General features: G+C 34.1%; 1 pseudogene; it reads left to right on the plus strand.

Moving 5' to 3' along the window:
- LOC127556994 (spermatogenesis-associated protein 2-like) overlaps positions 1 to 21,865 on the plus strand; it is a 69,984-nt pseudogene that overhangs the window by 597 nt on the left and 47,522 nt on the right.

The raw sequence follows: 21,865 nt of genomic DNA on the forward strand, positions 1-21,865 counted from the left end.
GTAGGAAACCTTGGGTTAACTCTATAATAAATAGTTCTTCAAAAACCATCTTGGTTTTTGAATAAACCATGTTCAGGATAACTGACAAGCCTCAAATCCATTGGTGATTAAGAGGAGATGTCCAGTTATGAAGAATCCCCACTCATACTCACATACCCCACAGAATGGACAAAAAAGAGCAATCTATCCCACTAGACATGAAAGTGGCTATAACAAGTGGCACTACAGAGCACTTAGAGCTTGCTCAGACATCGAAGATGAAGGTCATCCACTATATTTTAGGCCACCAGCAATCATCTTGATTTTTGTCTTGCCACTGGACATCAATGATTTTGGAAGAGAGAATAATTTTGATAGTTCCATGCAACTCTGCTTCACTTAAATCCAATTCATGCACGCACTGTAGGACATTATCCTATGATAACATTGGTCCTCTTAAAATAAAGGGCAAACATTATATAGGAACAACATAGATAATCGATACAATCAGATTATTCATGCAAACAACAATAATAGTATTTCAATAGGGATTTAAGGTTTGCAAAGCATTTTACAAATATTACCACATTTGATCCTCACAGTGTGAGGTTGATGTTGTTATTATTCTCATTTTATGGATGAGAAAATTGAGGCAAATATAAGGTTAGTGATTTACCCAGAGTGAGATAAATATCTGAGGCAGCATTCAAACTCATTGTTCTTGGTTCCAAGTTCAGTGCTCTGTCCTCTGCAGCCCTTATCTCCAAGTCACAGTTTGTTGTCTTCAAAATGGGAATTGATGTTCATGTTTTTGGATACAACTGCACTATGTTGTTGTGAGGGACAAACGAGACAATCTAAGTAAAATATTTTTAAAAATCTCTTCCTCTGACATCATATGAGTATAAGATGTCTCAGTCTCCGATGTCAAGACCCAGCTTCCATTTTCCAAGTGGTTCTTGTGCTGTCCTTTGTGATTGTTGGTGGTAGTAGTAGTAGAAAACAGCATAAGGCTTCCTATTTTCATGCTTTTATAAAGACTATTGCAGGTCTCTGGATTATATTCCTTCCTGTTCTCTACTTCCTTGATTCCCTAACTTCCTTGAAAGCTTAGCTTAAATGGGACCTTCTATAGGAAATTTCTTACTGGAATCCCCTAATTCCTCCCAAATAATTTTGAATATACATTTATGTTTAATATATTGTTGTTATGTGTGATGAATAGAATCATGGAATAATAAATTCTGAGCTGAAAGAAACTTGAAGAGTCATTTACTTCATTTTTTTTAAATTTTATAGACAAGAAAACTGAAGTTAATAGAGATTAATGGCTTTCCCAGAGTTACACAAAGAGTGTCTGAATATTTGATGTGGGATTTGAACCCCAAATTTCCTAATGTCAGGTCAAACATTCCACCATGCTGCCTCCTTCAAGGTAAGAATTATATAATTCTTGTTCTGTGTCCCAACCACGGATAGCTCCTTAATGTGTTCTGGGCTCTCCCTCCTACTTTCTAGTAAGAATGTAGCTCAATCTTCTTTGCTCACCTTCTTAGTCTTTCGCACAACCACACTTCATCATAATCTTTAGCTCAGGACTTCCTCAGTTAAAAAAAAATAGAATTCCTTCTCTTTTCCTGAAGGAATAACAAAGTATAAATTCTTTTTTTGCTCTTCATTCTCTCTCTTTTACCAGCCCCTTCACCTTTGAATGTTCAATTAGGCTATGGGGCAAACACCAAACAAAGCTATCACTTCTCTACTCCTCACCTATGTCCAAGAAGGCCATTTCTAGTGATTCAGATCTCTATCTGGCCAATGGCCCCAGATAGCTCTGGAAGAAAAAGTGAGGCAGGTAACCTTGAACAGCCCTCCATCACTTCAATCCAATTCTCTTGTCTGTCACGATATCACCTTCCTGATATCATGGTTCTCTTCAAAAATAAAACAACAAAAATCCACGCCAAAATAGAAATCAATCAACAAGCATTTGTTAAGTGTTTTTTGTGTGTCAGGCGATGGACCAAGTTCTGATATACAAAATTAGGCAAAAGATAGTCCCTGTTCTCATCTACTCTGTCTCTCTCATTTTATAGATGAGAAAATGAAGCCACAGGGAAATAAAATAAATTATCCCAGATCACAGAGGTACAAAGCATCAGAAGGCTGAATTAGAATCTATGCCTTCTTGCTCCAGATCTAGGGCTTTTTCCACTGCATGTTCCAGGCTAAAGATCTTGACCATCATTTGGCAGGCACTCAATAGCCAGCTGCCCCTCATAATCTGGGCCAGAAATATTATTCATCTACTCTGTTTTTCCAATGTGAACAGCGAAACTCTTATCTTTCAAATAAATACCAAATTCAGTGAGAAGATTCTTCTGGTGTGGATAACTCAAAACCTTAGAGTAATGATACTTCTGAACAGCATTTAGAAAATTTCAATTAAAACACTCTTCTCTTTGTTTTTATAAATTTTGTCTCTCCTGACACTCTTGGGGAACACGTGGAGACCCTGGCTTTTTAAAGCTAAGTCTTTAACAGATCTCAGTTTGCCTGAAGCAATGCCCTATCAATGATTACCGGCCTGCTAAGAAATAAAGCAAAGAATGGTCTCTTGGAGAGAGTTGTGTTAACCAATTGGCTAATTCCAGTAAGGTCCCCAGTGGGACAGCTCCTACTGCTACTCACAAAAGTTTTTTGTTTGTTTGTTTGCCCTTTGTTGTTAAAGAGATCCATGATATCAAAAAGGTAGTGCCATAGCCTGAAAGTAGGATTGGGAAGGGCTGTTGACAGTCACCAGCCTCATTTTCTCCTCAGGAGCCATCTGAGTCCAGTGGTAAAATGTAGATCTGAATGAATAGCCCTCCAAGTCAATAATTGCAAGGTGCATAGCAAATAAAAAATAAAACTTAAAAGACATCCATTAACAATGAACATGACCTAAATTAGGCTTGCAACAAGGTAGAAAATAGGTGAAATCTCCATTGATTGTAGTGCTACTTGTTAAAGGACAAAGGGAAGGTGCTAGCATTTTACCTGAATTTCTTAGGGAAGGTTTTGAGTGAACAGCTTGGAATATGAAAAGGCATGTAGGAATTGCAATCGGCATTGATGACTAGAGTACTTACACCAATAAGATCATCCATCCATCCAGGCACTAATTGAAGGATTCCAAGTACAAGAGTAATATAATCAGAATGACGCATTAAGAAGATTAATCTGGTAGTTATGTGGAGGGAAGATTGAATTCAAGAGAGATAGATTGGAAAGACATCCTTTAGAAGGATACTACAATAGTCCAGGCCAATATATAAAGCTATAAAAATTGGTTGGTGTTCCCTAGGGGAAAAAATATACTTCAACATCAGCAGACAAATAAAGGAGTATGGGAAAAGGAAAGAAATCAAGTATCATGAAATATGTGCTTTGTATTGATATAACCTAAAGGAATTGATGAGTAGGGAAGCATTGGAAAATGGCACAAAATAACAAAAATATTAGCCATGAAGAAAGCATAAAGGAAAAGCATAGTAAACTATCAGAGCCATAAAGTAAAGAAAACAAAGGTACAAACATTTAGTATTAACTAATTCAAGGTGATTCTTAACTCAATAAAAACAATTTCTGTGAAGTGGAGATAATTAACCCTAAATTGTAAGAATTAATGGGGAAAGATTGAAAGCAAGGGACATAATCTATTGAAAGAGCTTGGAGGCAAGGGAAGAAGGGGGTGTAGGTAGAAAATAATTCATTAGCTCTATTACCTCTAGTTAATTCAGCTTAATGTTTTTAGCCATTATTGTTTCTAAGGAAACTGGTTAACTTCTCTTACAATTCAAAGATTTGCAATCATCTATATTATCATACCTGTGAAATTAAAATAATAGGTTTTATTCTTCAAGCCTTTTGGGTTTAATTCCCACATAAATATACACGCTGCCTACCAGTCACAAGACTTGGTAATGATTCTAACTCAACCTGATTGATTGCCTTGATTTCCTAAAGTTGTGTCTTTTCTTTGGAGTTCCAATGGCTAAAAGAGGGATGTCATCCCACCTCTGTTTCTAAACCCTGTCAAGTCTTTCAATAAGTATCTTTTAAGTGCCCATTTTGTGCCAGGCATTGTGTCAAATTCTGGTGATACAAAAGAAAAACAAAAAGCTCATCTTTGCTTTCAAGGAGCTCACAATCAAAAGAGGCAGAAGACATTAAAATAACTATATACAAACAAGCTGTATGTAGGATTGACAGAGGCTGGGAACAGAAAGAAAACAAGAGCGGTAAATCCAGAAACATTTTTGCTAGTAGGTAGAATTTGGGCTGGGACTTGAAAGAATCCAGAGAAAGTTTAGGATATGAAGTGGCAATTTATTGTTAAAAGAGCTTTGGGTGCTATTGTGTTCCTCAATTCAAACATAGACTTTAGAAAAGGAATAAGAGATTGCCTAGTTCAATCTCACCATTTTACAAATTAAATTACAAATTACAAATTTTAAAAATTAAAGAGGTTTAATGATCCCTCAAGGTACCAATTTGCAGAGTAGGAGCCACGTCTACTACATTGTTTCAATCATCATATCATCATTGGTAAGAGTTGTCAAATGAGCAGATAAAGGAAGGAAGAGGTATGACTATTACAGATGCTTATTAGGCAGCATGGAATGAAGGAGCAAAAAAAAAATGGGAAGTAAAAAAAAAACTGGTGACTGCCAGTCTGATATTAAACAGTAGAAATCACCCCATCTACTCATATTGAAAACTAATTTGTATGTGGTATCCCTGGATGAAAACATTAGAAAGGCATTTTACAGAGGACAGGGAAGATAGGGTTTACATCCTCAAGAAACTTTTTCACATGAAAGGTAACTTCCTGTATATTATGTGGGAGGTAGATCAAAAGAGCTGAGTTGGTATTACAGAAGACATCCCTCATTGATTTTGTGAATGATGATTTTCAGTTTTACTTGCTATCCCTTTATTTCACTCTAAAACTCCCTTCATCTGGCAGTCCATAAACAAAAAATGCTTTCTTGAAATTCAGCTTCAATGTCCAACCAGTTTTTGTTGTATCAATTTCCTGCCAAAATTAAATAAATATATTCCTTTGATCCACACATTTCTGGTTTTTCTTCAGCACCTTTCAGATCATCTCCAATTTATGATATGTCACCCATGCTTCAGATTAAGGATAACTAATTGTAAAAGCTTTGTTTTTAATCCATGAAATTGAATTTCTTGAAGACTGAAAATCATATGCTAATAAAGCATCCTAGAAGACTGTTTCCTTAAAATAAAAATAAAATAGTCAAGAAGACCTTCATGACATAAACTAACCATCATATTGAACAAGCTACTTAGTCTCTCAGTTACCCTGTCAATTTTCAAGACTATAAATTGAAAAGATAGTTGCTTTGTATGTTATTGGTAGACATAATTCCTTAACAGGAGCTCTGTTCATCAATGAAATTACAGGACCAGTTTGTTTTTAAGTAAACAGAGTTGATCAATAAACACTTATTAAACACTACTACATCTGCCAATTATAGAACTAATCATCAGGGATACAAAGATAGGCAAAAGATAGCCCTGGCTTTCAATGAACTAATAATCTAATGTGGAAAACAATACAATAATAATGATATGGAAAAACCCATTTTTTTTTTTTGCTCAGGGAATTGGGGGTAAGTGTCTTGCCCAGGGTCACAGCTAGGAAGTATTAAGTGTCTGAGACCAGTTTTGAACTCAGGTCCCCTTGACTTCAGGGCTATCCACTGCACCACCTAGCTGCCCCCAAAACCCCATTTTTAAACTTTTTTGATGACTGCCTCTGCTAGTTCCTGTTAGTAGATGGGCCTGCCTCAAATCTCTCTATATATGGCAATCCATTCTCCATTCATCTACTAAAGTGATTTTCCTAAAAATACAAGTCTAATCATGTCACTTCACTACTCAATATACTCCGGGGACTCCTTATGGCTGAAAGGATCAAATAAAAAATGTTCTGATATTTGAAGCTCTTCATAAGTTAGCCCTATACTACCTTTCCAATATTCTTATGCCTTCCTGCCAGGTACATATTCTTCAATTCAGTGATGCTGACCTACTGATTGTTTCAAGACCCCCAGCATCTTCCCTAATTATCCCCAATGTCTGGACTGTCCTTCCTCCTCCACCCTGATTAATTGAACTCCCTGGTTTCTTCTATAAAAAGCCTTCCATAATCATTCTCAATTCCAGTGCCTTTCATCTCTTAATTATTTCTTATTTTTCCTATATTTCGCTTATTTTGTATCTGTTTTTGAGAATGTTTCCTCCTTCATTAGACTGTGAACTCCTTGAGGAACTGTCTTTTACCTCCTATCACACAGCCTGGAACAATAGTTGCTTAATAAATGTTTATTAACTGATTCATTAAATAAAGAAAAATTAAAGATAATCAATTAAGGAAAGGCACTGAAATTAAACTATGTATACATTATAATGTTCTCTTAATCCTATACTGAAAATTAAAAGCTCTTAATCTTTAGTACTAAAGATTAATAATCTTTCCCAGTCCATACTCCTTTATTTAAATCTGTCTACACAAGCTAGTTGAATTCTTTTAGTTGAACTACTCAATCAATTCAATTTGATGTCAGTAAAGTAATGAAAAAAAAAATTCAGCCATGTATCTAATATATATAATATTTCATATGTATGTATGTGAGTATAATTACTATTCACTGTTTTAATACATGGATATATATTTTGATTTTTACTCTATAAACATTAAGCAACTACTGAGAAGTAACTAGATAGTAGAGCCTTGGACTTGGAGTCAGGAAGATAAGTTGGGAGGCTGTAAGATACCCAGCTAGCTTCTGTATGGTGCTGGGCAAGTGATATAACCTCTGACTGCCTCACTTATAACAACCAGGTTGTTGGGAGAATGAACCAGGAAACTTTATTGTGAAATGCTTTTTATAGCCATCTATTCACATATGGAATCAGTGATATGATACCATTGACTCAATATGGGAATAGATAGCTATAATGGGGTTAGAATAATGACTAAAAGTATAGAAGACAGGAAGGTTTAAAAGATTAAGGAAAAGAAATCACTTTATACTTGGGAGGAGGGAACATTCTTCAAAAAGGTGGAAACATTTGAGCTGAACCTTGAAAGAACAGAAGAACATTATGTATCTAAATGTTAAACTCTGAAAAGCACTTTACATACATTATCACAACATCAAATGGAATAAAAGTTAGCAAAAGCTAGCTGGAAAATTATTTTCACATGCAGTTGCCTTTGCAAATATTGCTGTAGATGTCTTGGGAAAATTTGCCGGATCCATCTATCCTTTCTCTAGGTATTATTATAGCAAATGTCTGAAAAATGAGAAAATCAAGAAACCAACCCTCTGTTTTGTGTACCCAGTGCCACTGGTGAGATGAACTGAATTAACCACTTCATTGACACTTTGCTTTGGCGTGGTTCTAATTAGATATTTATTTTTCTATTACCTCGAGAGCTTGTCCTTTGTGTATTGATTAGGCACATTATTCACATCTGTTTGGATTTCCAGGTACAACTTCTTAGGAAGAACAGCTGTCCTTTCGAAAATTGTCTACCACACCATTATCCTTCATTGAATTTTTTGCCCTCTAGATTTTACGTGCTTAAAAATGTTAATGGATATACCAATTGGCATTACCCCAAGGTTGCAGTTAATGGGGGAGCCATTTTCAAGTGATTCATTCCCTTGTTCTTTAATTTAAAGCAGTTCTCTGGTGGCTGCCATATGTGAATAAACCCTTTCTCTAATTGACAGCCAATATAGCTTGTTAAAATGAGCTCCAAGTTGGTTGAAATTCAAAGCATAGCATCCTCAGTACTAACTTGTTTATCTATGGAAGGGGAAAAGGAGCCAAGGCAAATGAGCAGGTGACAAGACTTCTGTGGAACTGGGCAGCTAATTAAAGTTACCTAATTCTATTCCATGGCAGTATACTATTACAACTAATGTTATCTCCAGAGAATTCAACTTTATACTGGGAAATAGTTTATATGATTGTTTTGTTTCAAAGATTTTGGAATCTAGGAAATAACTGATAAAATTATAGCTTTGTAATTTGCAAAATAATGTTTAACAGAATAAGAAGAGAAATGCGCATTTAAGGTTAGACTCTGCCACTGTTTTGACTGCTTTCCTCTGGGTCTCAGTTTCCTTATGTGTAAGTTAAGGATTTCAATTAAATAATCTCTGAGATCTCTTCCATTTCTGACCCTCTATATTTCTGTATGATAATGCACTTTCCTCAATTTACTCTTCAATGATGACATTTGTATTAATTTGGGGTTCATCAAAAAGTCACATAACTGGATACCATGACCATAACATTTAAGGTTTTTCCCTTGCTTTTCTTATGCAAATACCAACAGAACAACAGTATTTCATTTGTGGGCTCCTTATTTATCATATTAACATTTCAAATGCAAGTTAAAGAATAAAACACATATTGTTTTTCTTTTGGCTCCACTGGATTCCTCCATGGTATTGAAAATTTGAATAAATTAATCCAAAGAAAAGGTATGGAGGCACAGCATGCATTCCAGGCTATGCTTCTGTACTATTCCCCTAGGAAATGGTAGCTGTAATGAATAGCATCAATTCAATTGAAAGTAGTAGTTGAAGCAAATGGATTGTTAATGAAATTTTGCTATTTGTCTTGGTTTTGGATTGCTTAGGTCAATAAAGATAAGCATTTCAAATCAGAAGCATTGGGAGTTGGCTGCTTATTTTGAAAATCTAATTAAAAGGTTTTTCTCATCTTCGAATATATCAGAACTTAAAAATATAAGGATACTATAATTAGGTAGATCAACTCTCATTCAAAATAGTGCTGGGAAGACAAGAGGGGTTTAATTGCTTGTCAATAGACTATTGTGAAATGTTTTCCCCTCTTTCTCAAATCAAACTTTCTCAAAGAAAAAATCTTTATCTTTTCCCAAATGAAAAATGTTCACATTTCATTAGCAGCTTCAAATAAAATTAGAACTAATAAATTAAACAGAATTTGGACCGCAGCTTCTCTCCTTCTTCTACCTATAAGAGCCCAATAATTACCTTTCTACAAATTCTAAAGTATTAAAACATCACTGATACAAACTAAGATTTTTGTTGTCCTCAACATCTTCAATATTCCCTTATCTGTAAACACCTTTAGAGATTGTCATAGTGTGTCATAAATTCAATTTAAAATAATGCATGTCTGTAGACAAACATTTTCTTATTGCCTTGCCCTAAATGCCTTGCTATTTTAGACTGGTTCTTTTTATTTTTTACTTTTTAGCTCAGGCATTTTACTTTAAATCTTATCTAAAGGCAATGTAGTTAAATAAAAAGAGCATTGGTCCTAGAGACTGAGGACCAGGCTTCTTATCATTCTTCTTCTTTAAACTAGCTGCATAGCCATTGACAAGTCATTTAACCCTTATAGGCTTCTCACCTGCAAAAGGAGGAAATTGGACAAAATGATTACTAAGGTGCCTTCAGTTGCTCTGATTCCAGTTTCTTCTTCCTTCTTCATGCCATTATGTTTGACAATTTGTACAAAATGTACTAAGGAAACAATCTATCATTTCTATTTCATATTTTCCTGAAATGAAAATCTTCCTTCATTATTCCCAGCCCTACTCCTTATCCAAAAGCCCCATGTTAAAGTGCAAGGAAGGAAATAAGCCTTTATTAAACACCTACTATGTGCCAGGAATTGAACTAAGTCCAAAACTGTCTCATTTACAATATGGAGCTATGTCCAAACACCCATAAAACTGTGGGTACCCTTTGACCTGGCAGTAGCACTACTGAACTTGAATCCCAGGGAGATCAGGAAAGAGGGAAAAGGACCCACATGTACAAAAAATGTTTGTAGCAGCTCTTTTTGTGGTGGAATGAACTGGGCATTGAGTGGATTCTCTTCAACTGGGGGATGGATGAATTAGTTATCCTAAATGAATATAATAGAATATTACGGCTTATAAAAAATGATGAGTAGGCTGATTTCAGAAAAACCTTGAAAGACTTACATGAATTGTTGCCGAATGAAGTGAGCAGAATCAAGAGAACATTGTATGCAGTAATAACAAGATTGTATGAAGATCAACTATGATAATCCTAACTCTTCTTAGCAATACTGTGATCTAAGTCACTTCCAATGCACTTGGGATGGAAAAGGCCATCCACATGCAAAGAAAGAACTGCGGATATTGAATGTGGATCAAAGCACACTATTTTCACCATTTTTGTTGTTTTCTTTTTTGTTCTAATTTTTCTTTCTTAATATGACCAATAGGAAAATATCTTTAAAATTTATTATACATGTATAACCTTAAAAAACCAATTATAAGACATGAATAAAGGTTAAACTATTCATTTATGATGTGTGAAAATGTTATCAGTATTTTTAAAACTTTTATCATTACTAAGGGAGTTTGAAATAAAGAAAAAATTAACAATATCTGACATAAATGATAAATCTTATAGAGTTTAGAAGAGAATAGAGACTAGTACAATATGAGGGAAAACTGCTAGATTATACAGAATGCAGAAGGTGTGATCAGTTAGTCAACAAGCATTTATTAAGCACTTACTGTATGACAAGCTGAGAACCAAAGAAATAGAAATAATTGCCACAAGTGAAGATATCATAAATAAATTCAATGTGTTAAATATGGATCTTAATTATGTATTGGTAATTTTAGGAAAGAAAACTGAACATGGCTCCTTTTGTGTTCTGTTTTTGGTGTCAAATTCTATTTTTTTTTTGTTATTGTAGTGATTTTCAATAGGAAAACAAATTGTCTCATTTGATCCTTATATCAACTATGGAAGAGAGGTGCTGTTATTATCCTTATCCTATTGTAGAGAAAACTTTCACAGTCAGAGGCTAAATAATTTAAACAGTCATACAACTAATAAGTATAGTCCTGGAGGAGAGAACCCTCGACCCTGGAGGATATCTGCATTCAAATTACAGTTCTGACACTGAACTATTTGAAATTTCATTTCAACTTCATATGCTGTAATTTTCTCAACTGTAAAATGACAATGATAATGCTCGTTGTACATATACCTTTTAGGGGTATTGTAAAGAATGTCATTTATATAGCTAAAAGTATGTAAATGGAAATTGTTTTACAATGAGAAATTTAATATATATTTGAGAACTGACTGGCACCCCGAAATTTGTTGTTAAAAGGGACAAGCATTCCCTCACTGTCCCAAGGATGATTTGGACTCTTGTCACATCTGACTCAGAAGATCAATGAATCACAAAAGTTTTAGCAAGAGTTTTTAAAGAGCCATGAAATTCATAGCAAGGGAGTGACAAGAACAGAGGAAGGAATGGGACTAGACGATGCAGAATGTATAACAGTAACAGCAATGAGGAAGATAGCATCTTCAGGAGGGGTTAATAAGTCAACATGAAGGATTGGGGTAAGGGGGATTGTTAGTATGGGAGCAACAGGCGAAAGATAAAACTGAAGGAAGAGCAGAATTGCTACTGAGAAGAAAGTGAGGAGATTATTAAACCCATTGGACACAATATATAATGTGAAGGAACGAGCTGTACTTACCTTTTCAACTGTCTGGGAAGTAGTTCCAAAAGCTCTGTTTTGCCCCAGCTTTCCATTCCCATCTCTGTCAAGTAAATCAGCTTAATTTGTTTACCTGTTTTCTTGTCTCTTGATTTTACCTGAAACATACAAAAACTTTAGATTAGCTGAAAATACACACAATTTAAATTAGACTTTAAATTTAAATTAGACTTAAAAGCCAAACCGTTTCCCCAGTCTTAGTAATTTTCCTGACTGGATGCTCTGAGATATTATGATTATGTCAATATATTTTCATTAGCTATAAACTCCATAAAGTGTCAGGGGAAGGACTACTTGGATCTGAGGACCATTATATTCTACTTGGGCTGTTATCACAGAGTCTAATTGACTGAAACTCTAGAAAGTAGATGAGAGAGGAGGGGATGTTAACTAAAGAAAATGCCATACCCTAACCATCACATCCCCTACACAAACACATAAACATACAGCTAATCCCCTTATGATGAAGATAATAAGAAGGTAAGAAGACCAGAAAAAAATTACTACAAATAAGTCACTTCTTTCCTTCATAGTAATATTCACTGATAGTGATACCCCAAAATAAGCCAACTTCCATGTATACATAGACCAATCACCATTTTAACATTTTCTTTTTGAAGCATGTGTAGATATTCACATTATACAACCATTACAGTTCTATATTTGAAGTCCTCTGGACAGATTTCAGGGATGAATTGTTTCAAAAAGATGTACATAATTCAGGACCATGTGAAAATGGAAAGGGAGGATTAGAGAAAGATGACAGGATTAGCAGTGGAAAGAACCTTAGAGATCGCCTAATCCAATTCTTTATCTTTAAAGTTCAGAATTTTCCAAGGTTGCACTGGGAGAAGGAGAGTTAAGATTGACATTTGGGTACTTCTGATTTCAAAGCCAGCATTGATATGATTAATAAACACCTACTATGTACTAGACATTGTGCTAAGTGCTTTATAAAAATTGCCTCATTTGATCCTTACAGTAACACTGAAAGAGAGGTGCTGTTATTATCTCTATTCTATTGTTGGGGAAACTATGGCAGGAAAAGGTTTAATTTGATTCCATTTATGATCTGGTCCCAATTTCTTTTGCAGTATTATTCCATATTATTCCTTCATGAATTCCATAACCCAGCCAAACTAGTCTTTCTGATTTTCTTCAGACATGACACCCAATCTTCCATTTCAACAAGTTTTCATGGTTATTTCCCATGTCTGGAATTCATGCCTTTCTCACTTCCATGTCTTGGAATCATGACTTTCTTTCAAAGGCCTGCACAAGTGGTATATTTTATATTAAACACTTCCTTATGCCCTCCCCCCTGCCATTAGCTACTTATGCTACCCATCCAAAATGTGCAATTATTTCCACTTATTTCATAAAAATCTCTATGTATATGTTATTTCTCCACATTTCCCTTGAATGTAGTCAGAGCTTCTTTGTTTTCTATATCTACTGCATAATATAATTCTTTGTATAGTAAGCACTTAGTAATTCCTGTTAATTGATAGTTTGAGAATCCACTGGTTTTTCTTTAAAGATAATCCATTTACCAGTATTCCTTGTGCAAAATGTCAATGTATGTATTTGACAGGTTTTTATTTTTATATTAAAAATTATTAATTGAATCAATTAGTTGCTTTTATGTTTTGTATTTTTGCTGGTGATATAGAAGAAAAATAAATAAAATATGGTAATTAGTTAGAGCTTGAATTTTTTTCAGTAGCTTTCAGTTTAGCTCTCTGTTACTCCTATTTCATCTTTATTTTCATGACAAACTATATAAATTAGCATGCTGGCTCTTGAATCTAAATTAATGAACCAGTAAAAAAGTAAGTTCTTTGCTGGAAGAGACTTTCATTTTTATCTTCGATTCCTTGTAATGTTTATCCTTTTATCTATTGCACATTGTAGGGAGTATAAAAATTTTCACATAGTTTAATTGAGTAGTATTGAATTGAACCAATGAAGGAAAATGATCAGGTGCCTTAAATTAACAAGAAATTTATCAATGTATTAATAAATACACTCTTCAAGGTTCTATGTGAGGTCCTCTGGCAGATATAAAACTATATAATGCATCCCCCTGTACTTAAGAAGTTTACAATCTAGTTGAGAAAAAAGTACTAACAGCCAAGAAAAAAATTCAATAGCACAAAGCTTTTAGGTGACACTGTCATACTCTATCTTCTAACTCAGTTTACTACTTGTTCCAAGTCATTACATCCCCCAAGAGTAAGGTGGTATCAATGGAAATGGAAAGAAAGAGATGGCTTTAAGAGAGATATTTAATTTGAAAAGGGGATTAGCTAGAAATGAGGAGGAGGTTAAATGAAGAGACTTGTTGATCAAGTGGTCAACATTTTAAATGAATGGGATATTTGTTAATGTCAACAGATATGTTGAAAGGTTGAGAAGTTGACAGGAAAATCCAGTTTTAGGCTATCCATGCGGTAGAAAATGATTGGTTCAATGTGAAATGTGGAATTTAAGGTAACAACAAGGTATGAAAATGGATAGGTTAAAAAATCATTGGAAATGTAGAACTGAGACTCATAAGTTGAGGATCATTAACTAACATACTGAGAGCAGACTCCTAAAACCAAGAGAACTTTGGTTTCCTTTCTGAAAAGTATTTCAAAAATTCCTTAGTGATCTAAATGTCAAAAAGCAACAATAATGAGTTATTATATTAGCATTACAATGACCCTTTTCTACACTATTATCTTTTAGCAACTAATGAATGCCAAAAAGCATCTGTATAGAATGGAAATAGACAAAATGAGACAAATGAATTCGAAATTCAATCCACATTGTCTGGACACTGGTAGGAACACTCCTAGAACCATAAAAGCCATTGATCTTTCCAAATGCTCATGATTATTTCTTTTTAGTTTTTATAGTATTTGTTCTGATTAATGTCAGACTTCCTTTGTTGTCAGAGACAAAAAAAAAATGAAGGCCATTATAAAGTTTATTTGGAACATACAAATTCTCCTTGCACACAAAATTCATGATGAAATAGCTAGGTATAAATAATTCATGTTTGAGACATGAGTTTTCTAATCCATTAAAGATAGAATGAATAATTATTCAGCATCACTGAAGCTATAGATATTCAGTGAGTCAAGACATAGACCATCATGAAATAGATTGCACGTCACTAAAGCACTGCAGTTAACACACATATAACAAGTGGCCTATAGATAATAAAATTTTAAGTAATATCTATTCTTCTTCTGGGTCTGTATTTCAAATATTAAATGAGAACTAATCAGTTTCATTTTATTTTCTGTGAAATTGCCTACTTAAAGTTAGTTATCTAACTTAAGGACTGACCTTCAAACAAAATGATTTCCATCACAGTTTCTTTCTTTAAGGACACATTCACACACCATATCCTTGCTTCAGCCTTCCACTGACTCTGTTTCCCTTTCCTCTCAAATATCTCCATTTACAAATGAAACTAATTTTTTGTCCTCAAATTCTCATGACTTTTTTCCTTTTTTCTTCTCAATATTATTTTATTTTTCCAATTACATATACAGTTTTCAATATTCATTTTGGTAACATTTTGAGTTCCAATTTTTTCTTCCTCTGTCCCTTCCCTCCCCTCCCGTCAAGAGAACAAGCAATCTGTGTGTTCATTTTAAAGCTACTTCCATATTAGTCAAGGAAAATTAGAACAATGGGAGAAAGCCATGAAAAAGAAAAAAAATATTAAAATAGTATATTTTGATCCACATGTGGTTTCTATAATTCTGTCTCTGCATGTGCATGACATTTTACATCCCAAGTCTATTGGAATTGTCTTGGACCATAGTATTACTGAGAAGAGCTAATTCTATCATAAATGATCATCACATAGTCTTGCTGTGACCATATAATGTTCTCATAGTTCTCATTTCATTCAGCCTCAGGCTTTCCAGACTTTTCAGAAATCAGCTTGCTCATCATTTCTTTCTTTTTTATTTTTTCATCATTTCTTATAGTATAATAATTTATATTTATATACTCATAACTCATTCAACCATTTCCCAGTTGATGGTCATCCATTCAATTTCCAATTCCTTGTCACCATAAAAAAAGAACTGCTACAAACATTTTCCTACTTTTATGATCTCTTTGTCATACAGACCCAAAAGTGATACTTCTGAATCAAAGGATATGCAGTTTTATAGCCTTTGGGGCATAGTTGCAAATTGCTTTCTAGAATGGCTGCATCAGTTCACAACTTCACTACAAGGCATTAGTGTCCCAGTTTTTCCACATTCCCTCCTACATTTATCATTTTTTTCCTCTCAGCCAATCTGATAAACCTGTGGTATTACTTCAGAGTTGTTTCAATTTGCATTTCTCTAATCAATAGTGAGTTAGAGCATTTTGCATATGAATATAGATAGCTTTAATTTCTTCTGAAAATTTTATGTTCATATCTCTTGAACACTTATCAATTGGGGATCTCATCATATTTTCTCTTGATGTCTTTGTACTTATCTTACTTACATACGTCACCTTCCCCCATCAGATTATCAACTCCTCAAAAGCAAAAATTGCATTATAGTTTTATTTTATTTTGTTCTTAGCATCTAGCTCAGTTCTTCTCATATAATAAGCACTTCATAGTTGTTGAATGTACAGATAATAAATATGTAGATGGATGAATGAGTTTAATCTTAATCAGTCAATAAATATGGAGTCAGAGCGTTTTCCTTCTTGTTAATTGATTTTTTAAAAATTTTCATTCCCATATATGAAAAGTGGTATCGAATCTGGAGAAAACAAACAAACAAACATTATAATGGGTGTTTTATGAAATGATACTTATGTACCTAAATAACTAGAGCTGCTTATAATTATTATAATGCATTTCATTATAATTCATTCTCAAATGTATTTGTGATCTTATTAATTCATAAGTTCCCTTTAACAGTACAGATCAAAACTCAGCCATGAACGATTCTGCCCATGTCTATGTGTATATGTTCATTGTTCACATGACTGTTCTGTCTTTGATGTGCGTCACCTCATTTTTACTTGATCCAAATGTTCATTTTCATTTAGTCTTTGTCCATGACTGTTATAAGAGGGTCTAAGTATAATGATTCCACTGTTCTAGATAGAGAAAAATGTTATGATGATTTTGGAAAATCTTTTTTTTTCTTCCCAAGTTTATAAATTGGATTGGGAGAATCATATCTTTCAAGAACACAAAGAAGTAAAACTCTTAATGTACTTTGGCCTTGTCAGGTCTGCTCTGAAGTGCCAAATTTGGGTGGGGGGAGGTCACCATGGTTTTAAAAAGACATTTATAGATGATGAATGTTTATTGGAAGGCAACAAGGATAGTAAAAGGCCTTGAACTCATAATACATGAGGATAGGTTGAAGGAATTAGATGGGTTTATTCTGGAGAAAAAAGTAAGTTGGGGGAGCACATAATACTTGAGCTTAAGAATCTAAAAGAGTATGCTCTGGAGGAGAATTATGTCTGTTCTGTTTTGTGTCAGAGAGCAGAAGCAAGAACATTGAATGAGCTACAAATAGACCATTTTAGCTTTAATGTGAGGAAAAATTTATTAACAATTTAATGTTGTTATTCAATCATGAGGAAAAACTTCCTAACAATTTGCTGTTGTTATTCAGTCATGTCAGACTCTTTGCAAACATATTTAGGTTTACTTGGCAAAGATACTGGAGTGGTTTGCCATTTGTTTCTGTAGACCATTTTACAGATGAGAAACTGAGGCAAACTGGATAAATGACTTATCCAGGATCATACAACTAATAAGTATCTGTGATCAGATGTGAATTCAGGAAGATGAGTCTTTCTGACTCCAAATCTGTCCCCTGTACCAGCTTGCTGCCTATTACTAACAATTAGAGCTACTCAAAAGGATATTGGCTTGCCTCAAGAGCTGATGAATTCCTTCCACTCAGAAGATTACTAACAATATTGGACTATTCATTTTCATTACTATATGCTTTTAGCACGACTTAGTTTAGTTGGATATATCAGCAAGCTTTCTTGAAACAAGTTTTATACTTCATTGCTTTGCCTTGCATTACTAGATGACATTTGCTCATAAATGTTCATCAATTTTGTGAGATTTTACAAACTAATTTATATTTTAAATTTTATCGTTAACAATAATCTATAGTCACCTCTCACCATTTGGCAAGGAGATCAAATATCCACTCAGGCTTTTTTGTTCTCATTGCTATAGAAATTAATTTATATTACTTAAACTTCTACATAGTATAATTATAGTTAGGAATTTTATACTTTTCCCATTTGCTTTTCAAAATTATTTGTTTAAATATTTCAGTTCAATTTTATTGAGTTGTATTCCTTTGTATTCCCGGAGATTTGTTTGTTTGTTTTAATCTGCTCAAAATTAAATGTTGTCTTCATTTGCTTAGAACCAGGCCTTTATATTATTTCTCAGATATCTTTCTCAAATCATAATACCTCACAAAACATATATCATCCTCTTTAGATTCTCTTTAATTATATTCCTTCATTAAAATTTATGCTTCTTGAATTGCACATGTTTAACCTATGTTAAATTGCTTGCTGTCTAGAGGAGATGGCTGGAAAAATAAAAAGCTATTATTATAAAAAATAAATACAAATATAATAATATGATAAATATAAATATATAAAAATAAGCAAATCTGTGATCACCAAAAAAAGAAGTCACAGGGCATAGAATGTCTTGCTTGTCCAATCCCATCCTTGAACACAGTGCCTTACAGGCAGTAAGTGATCAGTAAATGCTCTATCATTTTCATCTTTAAAAAATAGTTTAATCTAAAGTCTGATAAGACATTGTCCTGCCAGTTGACTCAGTAAAGACTTCCATACAAAAGCAAGTCTTTTCTTGGCTATTGAAATTCAATTTCATTTTTATGGTGCTGATAATTTGCTATAATACTAACAAGAACTTATGTTTCTACCATTTTTTACAATTAAAACTACTTTCCTTATCAAAACCCAATGAGATATTACCCGTATCAGTCAAGATCTCTCATATCCATCCATTTTGATTTGTATCATAGCCAAGCTAATCCATTCCTTTACCACCTCTCACCTAGATTGCTGCAATAACAATTGGTTTCCCTGCATTTAACTTCTTTATTTTTTAATTCCCTCACTAGGAGTCTTCCAAACTGGTATTTCTTGAATTTATATCTGATCATTATCCTTCACTACTTAAGACTATCAGAGGCTTCCTACTATCTCAGATTAAATTTGAATTCCTGTTGTTGACATTAAAAACCCTTCACAACCTGGATCTAGGTTAATTACAAGGGTGTTCTTCCCCTTCCCTCTCAAAAATTGACAAACACTCAGCCTGTGGGGCCAAATAAAACCCATAACACTCCACAGTGACCTGAACCAGATTAAAATATAGGGGAAATTTTACAAAATACAAGAAACCAGAAGTCAATTCAATATCTAAAATTATCTTTATGTATGGTGTAGTAGCCCATTTCTAGCTGACATTACTGTTCTGTACTGAAAACAAACCAGCTTCTTGCTATCCCCTCTACACAAGCAATTCTCAATTATTTTTTATTCTGTGAACCGCTTTCAACAACAAAAATGTGCTGTGAACCCCTGAGGGTAATTTAATATACTACTGAAAATATTCTACAATTATTTACCCCATGAAAGAATTTTTAGCACAAACCCCTTGGAGCATTGTCTAGAATCCTTGTTACTAAATTGGAATGATGTGATTTCCTAGCTTGTACCTCCATGCATTAAAACATAGCTGGAGTATTCTCTTTACCTTCTCTTGTGGGAAATTTTAGATTTTTTCAAGGCTCATTTCAGGGGCCTTCTCCAAAAGTCATTTTCTGATTTTTTTAGTTGCGAGTGGTCCTCCTCAAATCATTAAATATTTATTTTGAATTATTTATATATAGAAATCTGACATTGGAGCCAGAAAGACTTAATTCAAGTATTTTTTATGATACATGCTGCTCGTGTGACTAGGTAAATCACTTACCATATCAGTCTTCTAGCCAAATCTCTAATTTTCAGAAAAAGGTGCTAACCTGAATTAATAAGGGGGGTTTTCACATCCAGGAGATTCCAATAGCAATAGAATGACAAGTCATTTTCTATACCTATCCATAAACATATTTATCTATGAATGTGTTATATCCCATGTAGAAAGTAAACACTTCAAGGCAAGGAAAGGCAGCAAACATTTGTACAAACAAAAAGAAAGGTAATTTCTGCCCTCAAAGAGGTTATATTCCAATATGAGAACATAATACATTTTGCTCTTCAAAATTTTTCTAAATGATTGAAAGGCAATGAGAAAGGAGATAGAAGATCAGTTCAGGGGCATAGGGGCATAAGAGCACAAATCCAACTAAGAAAGTAAGAAACCATGGTGAGTCTAGATCTGTCTCTAAAATGGCATTTTTGGCAGGAATTCAATAATGGGAAGAGGAAACCCCATGGCGTGGTTGATGGCAAGGGCTATTTCGCTTTTCTTTCCACAGCTCCCTTTGCAGATGATAGGTAATAAATAAAGATTTGTTGATTAATTGAATGATTATAGAAATCTGTGTGACCAAGGAAAGAAGTCAGTTACATAGAATCTTTATCTTTAGATTCTAACAAAGAACTACAAGGTCAAATATATTAAACTCCCTCCACTTTATGAGAAAGAATAGAATATTTGAATGCAAAACCATCAGTGAGCTTGTGCCTTTTACTCTTAATGAGACACTGGCCCTAGGAATTTGGATTTCTGTTAAGTCATCATTTTACTTTACTTTTTAACTACATTTTCCACTAACTATTCCATCTACAATTAATGACAGTTGGCTACAATGATACTCTGTCAGAATGAGATGTGACTTATACTTAGGTAACTCCGTGTTCTGATTTAGTAAGTATGTTTTCCTGACCTAAAGTTTAATTTCCCTGTGGCAAATTCAAGTTATAGCAAAAGAATTTTGTATTTCCCTGAAGCTATAGGTACACCAAGACAGGAAATTACTTACAAGACACACCTAACTTCATGATCCTCTAAGTACATAATTCTATGCATGTGCATACATGTTTTTGCATGTCCCTGGGAAGACTAAGTTGCAATTACTGCAGTTTTATGAACAGATAAATATGCATAGCACATATTCTAAAATGTTACTCTAGATTACAAATAAATGATCTATGCTACACTGGAATTTAGTTGGAAATAGTACGACACACAGACTAAAATTATACTTGAAAACTGTCTGTCTATTTATATCTCCCCCTTTTCTCTTTTGGAGTCATGGGTGGTCTCCAAAGACAAGTTTCACTATAATTGAAAACTAGCATTAAGTCAACAGTTCAAGATCAAACATTTACCCATGAATTATTTCCTGGCAGGCATGCAACCTTGCAAATGAAAATTAATTATCCAGTCATATCAGCAAGAATTCAAAAGTAAAATCCTGCCATTATCAGGAGGGTATCCTTGCCAGAAAATTTGAATATTGATCCATTTCTTGGCTCAAACGCTATTCACAATGGTACAAGAAAGCCACTTTGAGAATTTGCTGGGAGCATTGATAAATGATGGATTAACCCCAGCTTACCTCCCTTAGAACAACAAATATGGGGAAATCCTCCAAGTACCTTAATCAATTGGAAACTCCCTGAATCCTTGCCATTATATCTTAGCAAAGTCCTTTGGTTAATGTCCTCTATTCTTTTGAGTCAGCAAGGAATACTCTATCTTAGTCTATCTTTAGCAGGTCAACACTCTCTGTCAGGGGAAATGGGCTGCTGCCTCTAGCCATAGACAGACTGTGTTTGACTTCCATAAACTCAGCTCCTAAATCTACCTGCAACCAGAAGTCTTCTCCAAGCTGGGAACAAAATATATTAATCATTGAAAAACCCCTCCTGGAAGCATTGTGACCTTTGCAGCAAACTCATTGGATAGACAGAGCTGAGTGCTTCTCTTCATGTAGACAGAATTCAGTAGGATTGATACTTCACCACTGCTTTCATGCTTATCTGGGTTTTTAATTTTCTCTGTTCATTCCACTTCAATCCACTTCCTAGTTTTGTTTAGCAAATACATCCATTTGCCTAATCACAGTCACTCTACCAGCTCATCTTTTCCCATATGAATAAAACTGCCATAAGATTGTTAGTTGTGTTCTTAGAGAAAAGAAATTTCATTCACTATGAAGATCATACAATGATTATAGCAATCTCAGT

This window comes from Antechinus flavipes, chromosome 3 (genome assembly GCF_016432865.1).
Source record: "Antechinus flavipes isolate AdamAnt ecotype Samford, QLD, Australia chromosome 3, AdamAnt_v2, whole genome shotgun sequence".
Lineage (NCBI taxonomy): Eukaryota > Metazoa > Chordata > Mammalia > Dasyuromorphia > Dasyuridae > Antechinus > Antechinus flavipes.